The sequence below is a fragment of the Chlorocebus sabaeus genome, chromosome 14 (assembly GCF_047675955.1).
Source record: "Chlorocebus sabaeus isolate Y175 chromosome 14, mChlSab1.0.hap1, whole genome shotgun sequence".
Classification (NCBI taxonomy): domain Eukaryota; kingdom Metazoa; phylum Chordata; class Mammalia; order Primates; family Cercopithecidae; genus Chlorocebus; species Chlorocebus sabaeus.
This window is the reverse complement of record NC_132917.1, coordinates 12,305,876-12,317,335: the sequence shown is the minus strand read 5'-3', so window position 1 is coordinate 12,317,335 and position 11,460 is coordinate 12,305,876. Positions and strand designations below refer to the sequence as shown.

Sequence of the window (11,460 nt, the reverse complement as noted above, 5' to 3'; positions counted from 1 at the left end):
CAATAGAGTGAGATCAAGTCTGAAGAAGAAGAAGAAGAAGAAGAAGAAGAAGAAGAAGAAGAAGAAGAAGAAGAAGAAGAAGAAGAAGAAGAAGAAGAAGGAGGAGGAGGAGGAGGAGGAGGAGGAGGAGGAGGAGGAGGAGGAGGAGGAGGAGGAGGCGGCGGCGGCGGAGGCGGTGGCGGCGGCGGCGGCGAGAGCTATTCTGCACACTGCTGAGGTTGTGATTGCAATATTTATCTGAAAATAATGTGGGAGCAACTTCTCCTAACACATTGGGGTAGGTAGAATTCTGAGATGACGTCCGATAAGCCATGCCCTTTCATAATTTCCTGTTCCTGAGTGCAGGTGGAAACTGTGATTACTTCTAGCCAATAAAATATGACAAATTGAGGATAGCCACTCCCATGATCATGATATGTCACATAAGACTCCATCACAGCAAGCTGAAATGAGAGATTCTCTTCCTGGCCTTGAGTACATAAGTTACTATGTTATGAGAAGGCCTGTGAGAGAGTCAGGTGTCAGGGAACTCTAGGTGGCCTGTACTTGTTGACAGCAGCCCTGTCTGACAGCCACCAAGAAAACAAGAACATCAGTCCTACTGCCACAAGAAACTGAATTCTTCCAACTATATGAACTTGGACAAAAAGACTCTAAGTTCTAGAAGAAATGCAGCTCAGATCATCCCCTGATTTCAGCTTTCGGAGATCCTGAGCACAGTCCCAGCTAAGCTTTTCTGTACTTCAGACACATGGAAACTAGGAGATAACAGACTTACATTGTTTCAAGGCACTAAGTTTATGGAAATTTGTTACACAGCAATAGAAAATTATTAATAAATGCTCACTTTGGCAGCACATACACTAAAATTGGAACGATACATGGCCCCTGTGCAAGGGTGACACACAAATGCATGAAGCATTCCATATGCTTTTTGCAATCTACCCATCTGACAAAGGTCTAATATCCAGAAATTACAAGACAAACAATTTTACAGGAAAAAACAACAACCCCATCAAAAAGTGGTCAAAGGATATGAACAAACACTACTCAAAAGAAGACATTTATGTGCCTAACAAACATGAAAAAAAGCTCAACATCATTGATCATCAGAGAAATGCAAATCAAAACTACAATGTGATACCATCTCATGCCAGTCAGAATGGCAATTATTAAAAAGTCAGGAAACAATAGATGCTGGTGAGGCTGTGGAGAAATAGGAATACTTTTACACTTTGGTGGGAATGTAAATTAGTTCAATCCTTCTGGAAGACAGTGTTATGATTCCTCAAGGATCTAGAATCAGAAATACCATTTGACCTAGCAATTCCATTACTGTGTATGTACCCAAAGAAATATAAATCATTCTACTCTGAAGACACATGCACACGTATGTTTATTGCAGCACTATTTACAAAGACATGGACTCAACCCAAATGCCCATCAATGATAGACTGAATAAAGAAAATGTGGTACATATACACCGTAGAATACTATGCAACCATAGAAAGGAGTGAGATCATGTCCTTTGCAGGGACACAGATGAAGCTGGAAGCCATCATCCTCAGCAAACTAATACAGGAACAGAAAACCAAACACTGCATGTTCTCACTCATAAGTGAGAGTTGAACAATGAGAATACATGGACACAGAGAGGGGAACAACACATACCAGGGCCTGTTGGGGGGTGGAGGTGAGGAGAAGGAACTTAGAGGCTGGGTCAATAGGTCCAGCAAACCACCATGGCACACATACACCTATGTAACAAACATGCATGTTCTGCACATGTATTCCATTTTTTTAGAAGAAATTTAAAAAATAAAAAAGAAAATTATTAATAATACACGCAACTGGTTTATTTGAGAAGTCTGAAGTAGGGAAGCTAATTCTACATGTTTTCTTGGTCCTCTCCTCTCCATATAGAAGGTGACACTAAGGGTAGAGCATTGAGTCTGGGTTTGAAATTCCATTTATTCCTCAGCCCTATATTTCATGCAGAATTGAATCCTCTTGCATGACTTGCTCTGTGTTCCCTTCAGTGGCTTGATTGCCTCACATCAGTTTTGTTAAGGAATGAGTGAAGCATTTCCTCCAAATGTCTATGTAGTAGTTTTGATCTAGGGGATAAGCATAGAATTCAATGGGATCCAAACATGTGATGGACTTTGAGGGAGGTGATTGCTGTATAACTTTAATCAGAAGCCCTATGGAGTGAACTACACTTAGCTTTCATTTACAGCTTTTGCAAACATCAGAGACAAGGCTAAATCAGAACATTCTCAAGACACATCATAAACAAATTGTAGCCATTTGCTGAACAGATCAGTTACGTATTCATCAACAGTACCAGGAGACTCTATAGAACGGCATCAGGGAAAGTGTGCAGACATCTGCCTCCCATCAGCCAGACACGTACACACGCATGCTAGCTTATCCCACCTCACAGCACAACAGTGACACCTTGATTGCTGATTTAACTTTAGTCACTTTTTCTACATAACAAACTACCCCAAAACTCCATAGTTTAAAACAGCAATAATTTACTTTTTCTGATCACGGTGTAGATTGATTATGTGACTCTTCTGTTCCATACAGTGTCTTGATCTTTTCAGGCTGCTAAAACAAAACATTTTAGACTGGGTAACTTATAACAACAGAAATGTATTTCTTAGAACACTAGAGGCTGGGAAGTCCAAGATCATAGTACCAGCAGATTTGGTGTCTAGTGAGGGTTCCCCCTCTGCTTCACAGATGGCACCTCCATGCTGTGTCCCCACATGGTGAAAGGGCAAGACAACTCAGAGACTTATTTTATAACAACACGAATCTCATTTGGCCTAATCACCTTCCAAAGACCTCACATCTTTATACGATCATGTTAGGGGTTAGGTTTTAATATATGGATTTTGAGGGAAACACAAACATTTAGAACATAGCACACAGTGGCATCTGCTATGGTCATTCAAGTGGTTTTGCATTCATTTGGTGGCTGGTTTCTCTCAGCTGTCTGGGGCTTTGGGGCTAACAGTCAACTAGGGCATCTCTATTGTCCATGTGAACCCTCTCCCCATATGGTTTCTTATCCTCACAGTTTTCTTCATGTAACCTCTCTTCTGCAGAATGGCTTGGATTTTCTTTGCAAGACAGTTGGGTGTCAAGAAGGCAAAAGAACAATCTTCCATGACTCTAAAAGGTTAAGCCTGGAAGACCACGGGGTCATTTCTACCATTTTAATATTAGTTACAACAAGTCATCAGCCAGTCAAGACTCAAGAAAAGAGGAAACTTACCCCACCCTTGATAAGAACAGTAAGATGTATGTCCAGGGAGGGTAGTAATTCTTGATGGCCAACTGTGATGACTTTCCAGAGTATTAATTTGTGAGTTTCTCCATGAGATGATTCTTACAGTTTATCTTTGATTTTAATTTTTCTATTGCTCACTAAGTGTTGCATTTAAATTGGTAAATAATTAATTTTAAGTTATATTCATGATTTATGTAATTTATATGATGTGTCTCCCTCCATATACATCCTAGAGAATACTACTGATGTGTTTCTAAGGGAGTTTTTAGTCATTGAGCTCACGAGTTTCAGGATATGCCTTGATCTCCTTAGGTTTCCTTTCATATTTCATTATTACTGTCTTACTCATAATGTAATGATCAAAGAAATAGATCTATACTGTCTGCAGAGTAAAACTCGAGCCTCTACCCTGAGCCTTTGGCCTTCGAGATCAGTTAATGGACTATAAGGTGCTCTAAGGGATACAGAGTTAGGTTGGGTCCAGGGAGACAAGCCTGGTTCTGAATTCAAGTTCCAGGATATCAATTCATCTTCTCTTGAAATAGGTGCATAGCTTTAAAAATATTTTTATCTTAAATATAGGGACAATAACTTCTACTTTATAATTTACCAAATAATATATGCAGAGGACTTGAAACTAGTGAGAGCACTATTATTTATACCTCACTCATTCTTATAGTAATATATCTTTGTGCACTGAGATAGTTCTCACTGAGAAGGAAATTTCAGTATTACCTGAGAAGCAACTATTTCCAGTAAAAATACATGCCTGCTACTATACCCAATTCTCTCCTAGAACTTCTCATCTTTCAGATGAGAAGATTTGAATTTTATGCTATTAATGTAGAGATGATTCTGAGATGTAGAGTGCTCCCACCTCAAAGTCCTTTCCTTACCAACCATTGATATACTGCTTTACAGTACGAACATTTTCCAGCGATCCCATTTAAACTTAAATGAAATACAGGCCAAAAAAGCATAGGGAACATCATTTGCGTTGTACAGATGAAAAAATCTGAACCCAGAGAGGCTTGAAGTCTTTCCTATGGTCATTTTGTCAGCCGATCTTCTGACTTCAGGACCTGTGCAATTGCATTCCGCTTTCTTTCTGAATGTTGAACAAATACAGTAATGTCATGAAATGAGGAAGAAACCAGACCATTTCTGAGCAGACTGCATGTGTGATGAAGTTTTCTACAGACTTCATAGGTAATATTTTCACTTAATCCTAATGCATGAGATATATGAATTATTAGTTTGACTTAACAGAAGAGAAAGCTAAGTGCTAAGGAGCAATAGGCTTGCTTATACATTGGCAGATTTTAAAAGTTGGACCCAGAGAAGTTAATCTTTTATATACCAGGCTATTTTCATTTCCACTTATGATCTGTGTGAGAGAGGGGCAAAGAAGGGGCTACGTGTATGAAGAACCTGCAAATGGCTCTTTTTTGTTCTGGTCTATGCTAAATCTTAACCTGCAGTTGCACAACATGAAATGGCACGGGGGTGTCCTTTTCACCACATTTAAGTTTGTCATGGTAGAATTTTACCTGCAGCTATAGACTGTGTAATGAGTGCACCAGAGGTGCAGAGTATTAGGAAGTCATATTTTTAGCTTGGTTTTGTAACTCTGGGGAACAGTTGTCTGCAGCAGCATGATTTGATCATGTTTGATTACTGACCTTGCACAGTTCTGTCTTCCTTACACATTGCCACCATTGGTTCACGCAGTATTAATGCATTTAACCTTAAAAAAAAAATCCTGTTTCCTCAATCTTTCTGTTATTATAGACTCACTGAAGCCCTCTATGTAAAAACATATGCCTCTGCCTTGGGAAACCATGGACACACTTTGAAATTCTTCAGGTAATCTGGAGCACACCTAATCAGGAAAAAAAAAATGGTTTTCCTGTAAGTTGGAGAGGAGAGGTGATATGGTTTGCATCCGTGTTCCTGCCCAAATATCATGTCAAATTGCAATCCCCAACGTTGGAGGTGGGGCTTGGTGGGAGGTGATTTTTCATAAATGGTCTAGCACCATCTCCCTTGACACTGTCCTCATGATAGTGAGGGAGTTCTCATGATATCTGGCTGTTTAAAAGTGTGCAGAACCTCCTGTGATGGTTAACATTGAGTGTCAACTTGATTGGATTGAAGGATGCAAAGTATTGTTCCTAGGTGTGTCTGTGAGGCTGTTGCCAAAGGAGATTAACATGTGAGTCAGTGGACTGGGAGAGGCAGACGCGCCCTCAATCTGGTGGGCACCATCTAGTCAGTTGCCAGCTCAGCTAAGATAAAAGCAGGCAGAGAAACGTGGAAGGGCTAGACTGACTGAGTTTTTTTACCTTCATCTTTCTTCTGTGATGGATGCTTCCTGCCCTTGAACATCAGACTTCAAGTTCTTCAGCTTTGGGACTCTTGGACCTTTGACCACAGACTGAAGGCTGCACTGTTAGCTCTCCTACTTTTGAGGTTTTGGGACTTGGACTGGCTTCCCTGCTCCTCAGCTTGTAGACGGCCTATTGCAGGACTTCACCTTGTGATCGTGTGTGTCAATACTGCTTAATAAACTCTCCTTTGTATATACATCTATCCTATTAGTTCTGTCCCTCTAGAGAATCCTAATACACCTCCCACTCTCTCTTTCTTGCTCCTGCTCCAGCCTTGTGATGTGTGCCTTCTACCATGCCTTCTACCATAATTGTTAAGTTTGCCTTCTTTGCCTTCTACCATGTGTGCCTTCTTTGCCTTCTACCATGATTGTAAGTTTCCCAAGGTCTCCCCAGAAGCCAAGCAAATGCCAGCACAATGCTTCATGTACAGCCTGTGGAACTGTGAGCCAATTAAACCTCGTTTCTTTATAAATTACCCAGTCTCAGGTATTTCTTTATAGCAATGCAAGAATGATGAACACAGGGGTTTACCTATTCTGTGTGCATCTATTTTTATGCATTACCTCAAAACTGAAAGGAGTTAGACAAAGCTAGAGCTAAGGGTCTCTGGGACCAGCAAGGGTGAGAGGGACTTCATGGGTGAATGTTCTGAGTAGTGAGCGCCTCATCCTCTAAAACCCAGACCCTTCCCCACTCATTTCATGATGAGACTCTCTGTTCTTTGTCCCATAGGAGTCACTATGAGGTGCTTGAGGTAAAACAAGAGGTGACACTTAATAAGCATTTCAGTCAGCTCATGCTGAATAAGAAAACACCATAGACCGGGAGCCCTAAACAAAAGGCATTTATTCTCTCACAGTGCCAGAGACTAAAAATCTATGATTAAGTTGCCAACAGATTTGGTTTCTGGTGAGGGCCTCTTTCTGGCTTGCAGATGGCTGCCTTTCCACTGTGTCCTCACATGGTCTTTGTCCTGTGCATACACAGAGAGAGAAAGAGAGGCCTCTGGTGTCTCTGCTTCTTCTTATAAAGACATCAATCCTATCAGAATAGGGCCCCCACCCTTAGACCACCTTAATTAATTATCTCCTTAAAGCCCCTGTCTCCAAATACAGTCATATTGGGGCTGAGGACTTCATGATATGAATTTTGGGGTGGGGGCAAGTTAGTTCATAAAAATAAGTAATAGCTATTAAAATATATGAGACACTATGTGGCAGGCATCATACTGTGGAATTTTATATTATTCAATTCTGGTAAAGTCTTCCATATACATGCATACATACACACACATATGTATGTGTATGTGTGTATATGTATCTATAACCTCATTTTAAAGGTAAGAAAAATGAAAGAGTGGTTGAAAACTCACCACTGTGAGTAAATAAGGGCCAGATCCAGGATGTGAGTCAGATGTGTTTGTCGCCAAAGACACTACCCCAAGTCTCAGTCAGTTTCTCTCTCTCTCTCTTTCTCTCTCTCTCTCTCTCTCTCTCTCAATCTCTCTCTCTCATTTCTGCCTATGTTACAGCAGCAATGGTTCTCTCCAACAGAAAATCCATCTCATACTAGAGCTGAGCTGAGCATCAGAGCAGCCCTGCCTCTCAGGTGTTCTGCCATCTAACCAAGACACACCAGGCCCACTTGGCTTTTCCGTCCTTCCCACCCAGCCTCACCTAATTCCAATTGGGAACTCATTTTAAACTGACATCAGGTGTTGGGGAAAAGGTTGAGTGGTAACGAAAGCTGTGAAATAAGTTTAAATGATGGAAAAATTTCCCCAAATGCTTAAAAAGAGAGCCAATTTATATATAAGCTGAGGAATTCCACTGTGTGTGTGTGTGTGTGTGTGTGTGTGTGTGTGTGTGTGTCTGGGTGGAGTGAAGGATGTAGGGAGTGAGGAAGAAAAAAGGAAGAGTAGCTAAAGTGAGGGGGTAAGGAGAGAGTGAGAAAAAGAGAGAGACTGAAAACCAACTCCTTGCTCAAACCATTAAAGAAGGGAAAAACTGCTGAATAAGGCCATTCATTATTCTCTTTTTGCACTTCAAACAAATGGTAATTGTTGGTTTAGCTAACAAGTTGTGCCTTAATTACAGGCCATTAGGCACCATTAATAAAGAAAACCAAATCCACAAGAATCTGAATCTGATATTTTACATTTTATTCCCTAGAAAGAAGACCTACTTTAAAAGGATCTAAAACTCTGCCTCTAAACCATCTAACAGCTCAGCGATGCTCACTGTCCCATAGCTTTGCTTAGGCATTACTTTCTCTGAGAAGCTTCCTCGCTCTTCCCTTCCTCCCTCAACACCAGCCTTGCTGCCTTGAGCCCTGACTGATTGAAGTAGTCCTTCCTTCTGAAGAGTCTCAGAAGGAGGTACTGATTTTGACCTCACCCGCATGGCCTATCTCCCTCTCTGTCCTTCCAAATAGTCTTTGAACTACCTGCAAAAAGTAACACATTTTTAAAAATCCTACTGGCCATGGAAATAATAAAAATAATTACTACTCCTCTTATTCTTTAAATCCCCAATACACGTCTTTCTATTTATTTTTTATAAACTGTAATCCTCTCAATCTGCTAGTGTGGGTATAACTGCCTCTTTTTAAGGGTAAGAAAACAAGGCTCAGAGTGGCTAACTAACTTGCTCACGGACATGAAGCTGGTAAGTGGCAGGGCCAGGACTGAAATCTAGAGCTCGTGCTCTTGCTAGAAGCAAAATTAGGTAGAAAAGTGCTAAATGTTTAGTTGTCTATAATGTGAACTCCGTTTTGCCAGTTGTATTAGTCCTTTCTCATGCTATTAATAAAGATACGCTTGAGACTGGATAATTTTTAAAGGAAAGAGGTTTAATTGGCTCACAGTTCAGCATGGCTGGGGAGGCCTCACGGAACTTACAATCATGGTGGAAGGCACCTCTTCACAGGGCAGCAGGAGACAGAATGCATGCCAAACATCAGGTCTCATGAGAACTCACTCTTTATCACAAGAACAGCATGGGGAATGCTGCCCCCATGATTCAATTATCTCCACCGGGTTCCACTCTTGACACATGGAGATTATTACAATTCAAGGTGAGATTTGGCTGGGGACACAGAGCCAAACCATATCATTTTACCCCATGGACCCTCCCAAATTGCATGCTCTCACATTTCAAAACACAATCATGCCTTCCCAACAGTCCCCCGAAGTGTAAACTCATTCCTGCACTAGCCCAAAAGTCCAAGTCAGAAGTCTCATCTGACACAAGGCAAGTCCCTTCTGCCTATAAGCCAGTAAGATCAAAAGCAAGTTTGTTACTTCCCAGATACAATGGGGATACAGGTATTGGGTAAATACACCTGTTCCAAATGGGAGAAATTAACGATGACAAAGGGGCTACAGGCCCCATGCAAGTCCAAAATCCAATAGGGTAGTCATTATGCTTAAAATTCTAAAATGATCTCCTTTGACTCCTTGTTTCACATCCAGGTCACACTGATTCAAGAGGTGGGCTCCAAGAGCCTTGGGCAATTCTGCCCCTGAGGCTTTGCAGGGTACAACCCGCTTCCTAGCTGCTTCCATGGGCTGGCATTGAGTATCTGCAGCTTTTGCAGGTGCAGTGTGCAAGCTGTTGGTGTATCTATCATTCTGGAGTCTGGAGGACAGTGGCCCTCTTCTCACAGCTCCACTAGATAGTGCCCTAGTGGGGACTCTATGTGGGGACTCCCACCCCACATTTCCCTCCTGCACTGCCCTCACAGAAGTTCTTCATGAGGGCTCGGCCCCTGCAGCAAACTTCTGCCTGGACATCCAGGAGTTTCCATACATCATCTGAAATCTAGGTGAAGATTTGTGAACCTTAATTTTTGACTTCTGTGCACCTTAAGGCCCAACACCATGTGGAAGCTGCCAAGGTTTGAGGCTTGCACCCTCTGAAGCACCGGCCTGAGCTGTACTTTGGCTTCTTTTAGCCATGGCTGGAGTGGCTGGGATGCAGAGCACTAAGTCCCAAGACTGCACACAGCAGCAGGGCCCAGGACCTGGCCCAGTGAACCATTTTGCCTCCTAGGCCTCCAGGCCTGTGATAGGAGGGGCTGTCACGAAGGTCTTTAGCTTGCCCTGGAGGCATTTTCCCCATTGTCTTGGTGATTAACATTCCTCCTTGTTACTTATGCAAATTTCTTCAGCCTGCTTGAATTTCTCCCCAGAAAATGGGTTTTTCTTTTCTATCACATCGTCAAGTTGCCAATTTCCCAAACTTTTATGCTCTGCTTCATCTTGAACGCCTTGCCACTTAGAAATTTCTTCTCCCAGATACTGCAAGTCATATCTCTCAAGTTCAAATTTCCACAGATCTCTAAGGCAGAGACAAAATGCTACCAGTCTCTGCTAAAGCATAGCAAGAATGACATTTACTCCAGTTCCCAACAAGTTCCTTATCTTCATCTGAGACCACCTCAGCCTGGACTTCATTGTCCATATCACTATCAGCATTTTGGTCGAAGCTATTCAATGAGTCTCTAGGAAGTTCCAAACTTTCCCATATCTTCCCATCTTCTGAGCCTTCTAAGTCCCTAGAAAGCTCCAAACTTTCCCACATTTTTCTCATCTTCTTCTGAACCCTCCAAACTGTTCAGACCTCTGCCTATTACCCAGAACCAAAGTCACTTCTACATTTTTGGGTATATTTATAGCAGCACTCCACTCTCTGCAGTACTAATTTACTGTATTAGTCTGTTCTCATGCTGCTATTATATAAAGAACTGTCCAAGATTGTGTAATTTACAAAGGAAAGAGGTTTAATTGACTCACAGTTTGGCATGGCTGGGGAGGCCTCAGTAAACTTACAATCATGGCAGAAGGCACCTATTCACAGGGCAGCAGGAGAGAGAATGAGTGTTGAGCAAAGGGGGAAGCCCCTTATAAGATCATCAGATCTTGTGAGAACTCACTCTGTATCACAGGAACAGCATGGGGAATACTGCTCCATGATTCAATTATCTCCACCCACTCCCACTCTTGAAACGTGGGGATTATTACAATTCAAGGTGAGATTTGGCTGAGGATACAGCCAAACCATATCACCAGTTGTTCTCTTTCTGGGTCAGTTTTGTGTTTCTGAAGATGTATGGTGGTGATGGTTGCTCTTTGATTATTGCGAAGTTGCATGTCAACCAGATTGGCCTGTGCTAAAATGACTAGCAATATAGTAAGTGTTGATGAGGACATAGAGCAACTGGAACTCATACATTGCTGGTGAGAGTGTAAAATGGCATACGACCTTTGGAAAAATGTTTGGCAGATTTTGTAATGTTAAATATCTACTTATCATATGACTCAATAATTCTACTTCTGGGTTTTACTCAAGAGAAATAAAAACATATGTTCACACAAACAGTTCTACATGAATTTTTAAAGCAGTGTTGCTCAAAATAACCAAAACCTGGAAATAACCCAAATGTTCATTAACAGGTGAAGAATAAAAAATACAAGAGCTAGGGCATATTCATGTAACTTTTTAAAAAATGATATCAAAGAATGAATGTGAACAAAGGACTGAATTAGATATCCTCTATTCATAATAAATGATATTTTCCTCCATATCACTTCACCCTTGTAATTCAATATAGTACAATCCCACAAATATGAGAAAATGCAGCCATAAACAGAAAATTCCCAGTATCTAGACTGAGTTGTTGTGGAAAATCCACTGTGTGCCATAGCAGCCACAACATACAGTGAGCTCAGTCCTGTGCACCCATCTGCCTGGTTCTGGGATT

The 11,460-nt window shown here is 41.4% G+C and overlaps 1 pseudogene; it reads left to right on the top strand.

Annotated features, from left to right (window-relative positions):
* Positions 1-839: 839 nt before the first annotated feature.
* LOC119627408 (U6 spliceosomal RNA) lies at positions 840-933 on the top strand (annotated as a pseudogene).
* The last annotated feature ends 10,527 nt before the right edge of the window (positions 934-11,460 follow it).